Source organism: Tupaia chinensis, unplaced genomic scaffold (genome assembly GCF_000334495.1).
Source record: "Tupaia chinensis unplaced genomic scaffold, TupChi_1.0 Scaffold000018_1, whole genome shotgun sequence".
Classification (NCBI taxonomy): Eukaryota; Metazoa; Chordata; class Mammalia; order Scandentia; family Tupaiidae; genus Tupaia; species Tupaia belangeri.
In genome coordinates, this window is record NW_006159448.1 from 5,368,080 (window position 1) to 5,376,997 (window position 8,918).

Consider the following 8,918-nt stretch of genomic DNA (forward strand, 5'->3'; position numbering starts at 1 on the left):
CCCTATATTAGCCAACCACTTAGACTAAAACTGATGTTACAGAAAAAAAGAGGGAATGCTAGAGCAGCTGTAATTCCTTCTCCTTTTATTCCTTCCTTATTCATCAGTAAGCAAAACGTAAAGAGTGTTGCTTGAATGTGCACACATCGAGAAGCAAAATAAAAACAGTTGAGTTGCTTCTGAGCAGCATTTCTGTGTTCTGAGAAGAACAAAATACATATGCACGTACAGGCCATGAAACATGATTGTGTCATTTCACTAATTCTGTGTATGAGTTAAATGCTCTTGTACTTAAACCTAAAACTGGCACTGCGCGATAGGAAGATGAACACCCAAATTAAATTTTTCTTTATTTAGAATGGCATTAAGTAGCAAACATAAAACATCCTTGCCAAGTCAAAACATTCAGTCGAAGAAAGGGAGAAGTGTTATATTTTAGTGCCTGTAATGACATATTTTTCTCTGCTTTGTTCAACAGCATTTTTGCATATTCATTTTGTACCAGGCCCTGCAAATTAGGTAGCTAGTGCTGAGTCCAGTGATCTAAGTTGTTTCACCATTATAGCTGCAATAAAAGCTTCCTGCTCAGAAAATGGAAGAATAGAATACAAATAGCAGTCAATGACCCATAGAAATTACTAAATCCTTCTGGGTAGACACTGTGACTATCCAAGATGTGAGATAGTTTCTTATCTGTTCCTAGTTCTTCTGTCATGATCCTTGGCCACTCTTCCTGAGAGTTTTTTCCTTAACCATTGTCTTCCATGACAGTATCTGAAATCATAGTGGAAGGGTTGTATAGCTTTCGTATTTCTCTTCCTTCCCAAGGTCATTGCCTTTCCAGTCCTAGCTCATCATTTCTTCACCGCTGCAATTATTTCCAGTAAATTCCACGTGCCAAGGTTTTTACTAGACAGGGCTTTTAAACTTGCCATACTGTTTGTTTTCTGGTCCTCAATATGTTTACTTCAAATTAGTAGCAGTTACCTTGAGGCTATCTGAAACAATATGCTGTCATGGAAGAGTATCTCTCTTATTCTGACGTTTACTTGAAAGGCAGAGTTGTTTGAGAAATCTCACTGGTCCTCTGGCACTCAAAGTATTTTTTTAATTAATTAAATTTAATTTGACCAGACAGAGACAGAGAGTAAGAGACAGGCAAAGTGAGAAAGCAAGCTGCCATGTCTGGGACTGGAAACACAGTCAGTAAAAGTAGAAGTCCAGCATCTTAACCACCGTGCCACCTGCCGGCCCCTCAGGTTATTTTTTATTCTGGGTCCAAAGCTATCAACTTTTTAGCTGTGCAAGGCCACTTATCTCTGAACCACCTTCTTTCCATTCTCTCCTGGGAGATCAGCCCAAACTCACCTGAGTGCATCTCTTTCTTGCTTATATTGTTTCTAGCCTACTAGGTGCAGCTCCTTCCCCTTAGAGTTACTGACTCAGTAGCTCTGAAGTTAGGTCCATAGTTTGCCTTCCCAGTTCCCCCATGTTGACTTTACTGAGAATTTGCTGAGGCTCAGCAGAACTCTCCAGACCTCTAGCCAGCCACATTGCAATCTCTCCTTCTACTGGCCAGTCACTAAACCAATGCCACTTATTTGGAGGGCTTGTTACAATAGTAACATACATCAAAGAACCAATTTCTGCACTTACTGAGGTGGGGTAACTGCTGTAACTCAATGGTAAAATATCAGTACCTTAATATACTAAAAATTTATTTCTGCTCACATTGCATTATGGGGGGTTTAAGATGAGTGGCCAAGCACTCAGTGACTAAGGGAACTAGGCTCCTTCCAATATAAATGAGTTTATTTTATATTACCAAAACACATTTCAGAAAATCTTTGTTTAGACTTTTTTGTTAAAGCAATTAAAAGTTCTCTTCAGAGGTTCACCTTGTAAATGGAGGTCACAGCTGAAGATTCCTCACAACCAAAAGTCGAACCCAAAGATTCTAAAAACATTACTTTCAGTTTGCAATTTCTTTCCACCAATTTATGCAAAGATTTTCGAAATCTTACTTGTAATTTAAAATTTCCACTTCCTCTAATATTAATTAGTTGTTCTTGCAAAATAATCAAAGGATTGACTATTTTGTCTGTGACAAATACATTTCAAACCAACTGAAATATTCTTAAGCATGTAAAAAAATTCTGTTGGGACCAGCAGTTAGCATAATGGCTATGTTGCTGGACTCCCATGTAGTCAACTGCGATTTGTCCCAGACCTGGTGGCTTAAGCTCATGCCGGGTGCGTGTGTGCCCAAGATCCCGAGAGGAGAATGGAGGACAAGGGATTGAGGTGTGGCCATACCCCCTGGGGGGTGATTTCTCGCTTTCCATCTCTCTGTCTCTGTCTTTCTGGTGAGCGCATGCGCCCTATAGCAAAAATCTCTCCAAAAATAAATAAATAAAATAAAATTAAAATTAAAAAAAATTCTGTTTAATAATTTTCTGGCCTTAATTTATGAAAAATGTTTTGGAACATGGCAGATTTGGCCAGCTCATAGGCACAGCAGTAATGGCAGCTGGTTCCACGTGGAAGATTGTGGGCTCAGTTCCCCAGTTGACCTGTACACTCCTGGTGCACATGCTCATGATCCTGGCTGACTGGGGAGGCTGTGGGTAGGGAGATGGGCACAAGACACTACTGAGGGTGCTTATCTCTTTGTGTGTGTGTGTGTGTGTGTGTGTGTTTTGTCTTATTATGAAAGAATAAGGAAAAGACGGCAAGTTTACTTACATTGTTTCAGCTACAAAAAAAGAGAGAACGTACCTTTTTAATTTTTTTTTCCAAAATGTACCATTCATAGCATGAGATTCTTTCAAAAAGCAATTACCATTTCTTTTTTTAAAAGAATTATTTAATTTTATTTACCATCATAATTATTTTTTTTAATCAGAGAGAGAGAGGGAGAGAAAGAGGGAAAGCGAAAAGGCAAGCCAACAAGTCCAGGACTCAAACTGCTGTCTATCCTGTGAGGGTCCAGTGCTTTAACTACCACGCCACCAGCCAGCCCCAGTGATTACTATTTCATTCACTGTTAAAATATTACCTCTATTGGGTAACATTTGACCAATAGACTGGACTCTCACATGGCCAACTGTGGTTCAAATCCTAGACCTGGTAGCTTGCTTTCTCACTTTCCCTCTCTCTTTCTCTCTCTCTCTCTCTCTGATCAAACTGAAAAATAATAATAATACATAAAGTTAAAAATAATTTAAAAATTTAAAATATTACCTCTATTGTGAGAGGACCAGTTATTTTCATTTTTGTGGAAAGCTACAGCTTATCACAGAAAATATCACCAGACATAAGCTGGTGGCCCAGAGAACCTTGAATATAGCCCATTGAGACTAGTCTCCCCCAGCCAAAGAGAAAGGTGAAGAGTTATGAAGTGGAACTAGAGGGGGCAATGAAATCTATCTGGCACATCTTTAAATCACTTAGTCCTGAGAGAACTGTAGGCGACTAAGAGTGAATGAATGAATGAGGGTACCACTGTGAAGTACCCCTATTATGACTCTTTTTATTCAATTTTTTTTTTTTGGAGAGTTTTTTTTGCTACAGGGCATGCATGCTTGCCAGAGAGACAGAGAGAGACAGAGAGATAAAAAGCGAGAAATCATCCCCCGGGGGGGATGGCCATGCCGCAATCCCTTCTTCTCCATTCTCCTCTCGGGACCTTGAGCATGCACGCACACGCACCTGGCGTGAGTTTTAAGCCACCGGGTCCAGGACTTGAACTGTGATTGACCACATGGGAGTCCAGCAACACAGCCATTACGCTAACTGCTGGTCCCTTCATGACTCTTCTATATTTCTCTCATATGTGATAAAGATTGCCAGAGTCTCCAACAGGGCCTCTTCTCTAAACAAACTGAGAAGTGAAATAACTCAACTCTGTGGCACAGGAAGACAGACGACTATTTTGATTGTTCAGACATTACAATTAGAGAATGAAGCTTGTTGTGATGGGCCTGATAACAGAATCCCAGAATTAACATTTACCTATACTGTCTAGGTGTCACTAGACAACGGTAGGTCTCCCAAGGAAGAAAATTGTGATCACCATTAAATACAAATATTATAATAAATTAGACTTCTAAACAGATCTTTTAATTGCTTCAAGAAAAAGTTTTAAATACTGGTTTAGAAGTGTGGAGAGCCCAAGAGTTAGCCTGGCAAAGTATCTTGTAGTGGGAACAAGGTGTGTGAAACCAATGGACCCCTCTACCAAAGATCACCTACCAAAGTCCCGGGATCAACTCATATATTCAATAACAATAAAGTTTATTGTATTTCTCTTCAGATAAAAATAAATGTAAGTACACATTCTAATGTTTTCTTCCTTAAATTTCAAGAGATTTTTCTGCAACATTCTAAGGATGTACATTCACTATTTTGAAGCCATTGGACAACAGAATAACTACTGGACCTATTGGCAGGTTAGGTCCTAACTTAGGTCCCTGAATTCATCTTGGCTAAAGGCAGGAGAAATTGCATACCTTGGGCAACATTTAACTCTGATACTCTCAAATCTCATCTGGGTGTACTAGAATCAAGTTTTACCCAAGTCTCACTTCCAGCCAAGCTTCAGGCCCCTCTTCCACTGAGCTTATTCTCTGGCTCTTTGTGAATAGCACAGCATCAACCTGTCATCACTGCTTAGCTCGAAGCTGAGTGCTATTGACAGTGTGTCAGCCTTATGATTATATATGAAGGATAACACATTATGTCAATGCACTTAAGTCTTTCCTTTATCTGGTATGAAGGTTAGAACGACTTTTATTTCATTTTATTTTATTTTTATTGACTCTCAGCAATTGTGCATGAGATTTGAAAGGAACAAAAAGGGAAATGTCTTATAATTCATTTTATACAATGAATAGAATTTTGTATTCCTACCAATCACTTCATAGGATGAAGGGAATCTGAAGCAACAGAAAAACTAAAATGGGAGACAAATGGCAACTCTTCTGTCTCTATTTTAGTTTTTGTTTTTTTTGGTCAGAAACAATTTTTTAAATAAACTTTTCATTTTAGAATAGTTTTATATTTACAGAGAACAAATTGCTAAGATCATATTAAAGTGGACTGCATAATTCACACTCAGTTCTAAAAACATTTTAAAAATTATTTTGCTTGCCTGATTAAATTGGTTCATTTTATACTTTTTGAAATCGTGTGTATTTAATATTATTTCAACAGATCAAGGCAATAGTTCTAATATCTGTGTAAAATGATACTATTTACCATATTCTAGGGATTCAGGGCAATAAAAACCCCCTGCTTATTTAGAATAAGAATTCAGAGCCATGACCTCTGGTCTTATTAAGTAAATGTAAGAAGGACTGAAGCTGCCCTCTGGGCAAATATTTTAGGGGCTGAGGAGCATTTAGCTTTATTTAAGGTACAGCTTATCATCAGTATACCCAAGTGACTGACAATTTCCATTTATTGTTTAATGACAGTGAACTGGAATCTACTGAAGTTCCATGTCAACCCCAAGAGAAGAAAGGAGGCATGTCTTGAGGAGTACTGATATTTCAAAGGCTAGGAATGTCTCCAATTTTTGAATGGGTTTGTAGTAGCTTCAAAGCTTGTTGTCTGATGGTTCAAAGAAAAGAATGAATGAATTCAAAATGGGGAAGTGTGACTGCCTCATATCTTAGACTATAAGCTTCTTGGGAGCAGAAGTCCTAATTCTACACATATAAACTGTCTGACATGCAATTAGACTCAATAAATATTTTGTCACTGATTGACACAGAAGAAACTTGGTGATTCCTACCCAGCATGAAGAGTACGAAGTCACTGAGTTGCTAAAAGAAGAGACAAGGCTTGACGGGGTGGGGATGGGGATGTGTGGAATTCGTGATCTAACACTATCCCTTATAGTTCTCCAGAGAAACATTGGGTTGTCTGGAAAATCATGACATATTCTTGCATAGGAAAATACATCATAACTTCCCCAACAACCTAATAGAACCAACAAGATGCAGATATGCCATCTACACCTGTATTTTAAAAGGAAGTCAACTCATGCAATTATAGATGGTTACCTCAAATAAAAAAAGGAGAAAGAATTTGTGCTTCTAGTTTCTGAGTGGAGTTACGCCAGTCCAGCTTCCAGAGATTGGACTCTGAGTAGCCAATACCAATCTGAGAGACACCGTCGCACTCCCCCTTACAGCAAAGATATGTTCGTGGATGGGTTGTATGAATTAAGGACTAAGCCAGTTTAATACATGGAATCCCCTTAGTCAGATAAATTAGTTGAGGATCACCACAGAACTTAAGTGGTGCAGTTAGAAGAAAGCCCAAGTCTTTAGTGGATGGTTAAGGTAAGAAATTTAATCAATAATTTTCTGTCTCTTTTTCTCATATCCCTATGCTTTCTAATCTCATCCCTATGCTTTCTAAAAAGAATTATTTATTTAATTTTATTTAGAATTATTATTATTTTAAATTTTTCTATAGGGCACATGCACTCATGAGAGAGAGAGAGGGTTTAGAAAGCAAGACACCAAGTCCAGGACTCAAATTGCAATCAGCCATGTGGGTGTCCAGCACCCCAACCACCACACCACACGCTGGCCCCTCACCCCTATGCTCTTTTTTTTTGTTTTTTTGAGAAGTTTTCGCTGTAGGGTGCATGCATTCACCAGACAGACAGACAGACAGAGAGACAGAAAGCGAGAAGTCACTCCCCAGGGGGGATGGCCACACTGCAATCCCTTCTCCTCTGTTCTCCTCTCGGGATCTTGGGCATGCACGCACACACGCCTGGTGTGAGTTTTAAGTCACCCGGTCCGGGACGCGAACCGCGGTCGACTACGTGGGAGTCCAGTGACATAGCCATTACGCTAACTGCTGGTCCCAACCCCTATGCTCTTAATGTGGTTATCAGTAACCATGTTTTAACTACAAGGTTAACCAGCTTTGGAATAAGTTCACTGCAATAGAAAGAAAATTGGAAAAGTAAAACTGTTCCTTGGTGAATATAATGAAACTGGTGGATCAAGCCTAGCCTACAACTTCCAATACTACCAATGATCATTTGAGTTAGGAAGTCAATGAATTGCTTTCACTGACTCAAAGCCAGTTAAATATCATAACTGAAACACTTTTATGAATTACATTGATACTCATTTGATACTCATTTGCTAAATATTCTATTTTTCACATTTATTTTAATATCACCTCACTCTGCATTGCACTGAATTGCATTTCTTATCTTTCCTTACAGACTTTGAGCTCCTTGAGGGCAAGGACTGTGATTTGCATATTTCCACATTTCTCCTTGCTTTCAGAATACTGCTTTGCATATGGCAATGCTTAAATATTTATAGAATGAATAAGTTAAACTTGTAAACTTGTGCATTTGATCTCACTAGTACCATGCTGTAATTAACAGATAGGAATATTAACAGTTATAAAACTATTGCATAAACTGAATGTGAAAGCATTGTTTGCTTCATTATGTGATTTTATTTTCCTTTTTACTTGGTCCTATTCCTGGCTATAAGAAATGTTGTAACTGTGATTTCTGTTTTCTACTCTTTTCCCATGAACCATAGAAATTCGTAAGATGTCATGACAGTTCATTTAAAGCTCTAAAGATTAGAAAAAATAATCAATGTTATTACTTCTGTTGATGTAATTGTAGCCAAGGATGAGAATCTTGACATTTTAGTGAGCTAATACAGCCTTATCTTAGGTAAAGGAGAGATTTACATTAGGATTTGTATAACCAAAGGCAAAAAGAAACCTGCCTTGCTGTTAACTCAAGTCTTGTACTTCCTGTATTTGATTTTGATACTACTACTATATTTTACTATATTTATCTTTATATATATATATATATAAAACTAGATTTGAGTTTTTTAAAGGTGCTTTTTAAATTTCTTTCATGAGCAAGAGTGACATACAGACAGATAGCATCTTTAACAGGGTCTTGGCACAAAGAACCACCCCTACCTTCAGTCAGCCTTGGATCATGGTCACCTACCTGCTGGCATATTCAAGGAGGTTTTGGGGGGCAACCCAGGAACCTTTGCAAGGGGAAGACACTCAGGGTGTCATGGTTTACTGCTACACCACTGTCCAGCTATATTTTACTCTAGTTATACATACTATATAGCTATACCTTACCCTATTTATATAATATCTTACTACACTATATCTTCCTATGTTTATCTTATATAACATATGTATATACATATATATTTGATATTTAATCTTGGAAGAATTATTTCATTTCTCTTGATCTTGGTTTTTTGTTCTTTTTTTTTGGAGAGGTTTTCGCTATAGGGCGCATGCACTCGCCAGACAGACAGAGAGAGACATAGAGACAGAAAGCGAGAAATCACCCCCCAGGGGGCATGGTCACACCACAGTCCCTTCTCCTCCATTCTCCTCTCGGGATCTTGGGCACGCACGCACACGCGCCCGGCGTGAGTTCTAAGCCAGCAAGTCCGGGACACGAACCGCGGTCAACTATGTGGGAGTCCAGTGACATAGCCATTACGCTAACTGCTGGTTCCCTTGGTTTTCTCATCTGTAAAACTGAGATAATAATTTTATTCTACCAGCCAGTGACAGGTAGTTAAGGTGGCTGGATCCCACATGGCTAACTTCATGGTTTGAGTCCTAGACGTGGCAATCTGAAAAACATGGCAGGTGCATGTGTGTGTGCCTCCAAAATCCTGACATGAAGAAGAGATGGAGGAGAAGAGATTGAGGTGTGACTATCCCCCGTGTGGGTTGCTTTCTCACCCTCTATGCCCCCTCTGGTGAGTGCATGTGCCCTCTAGACAAATTTAAAAAAATTATTCTTATAAGATTGCTATGAGACATAAATAAGTTAATAAAATCAAAACCCTAATGTCTAATATACTAAATAATAAATG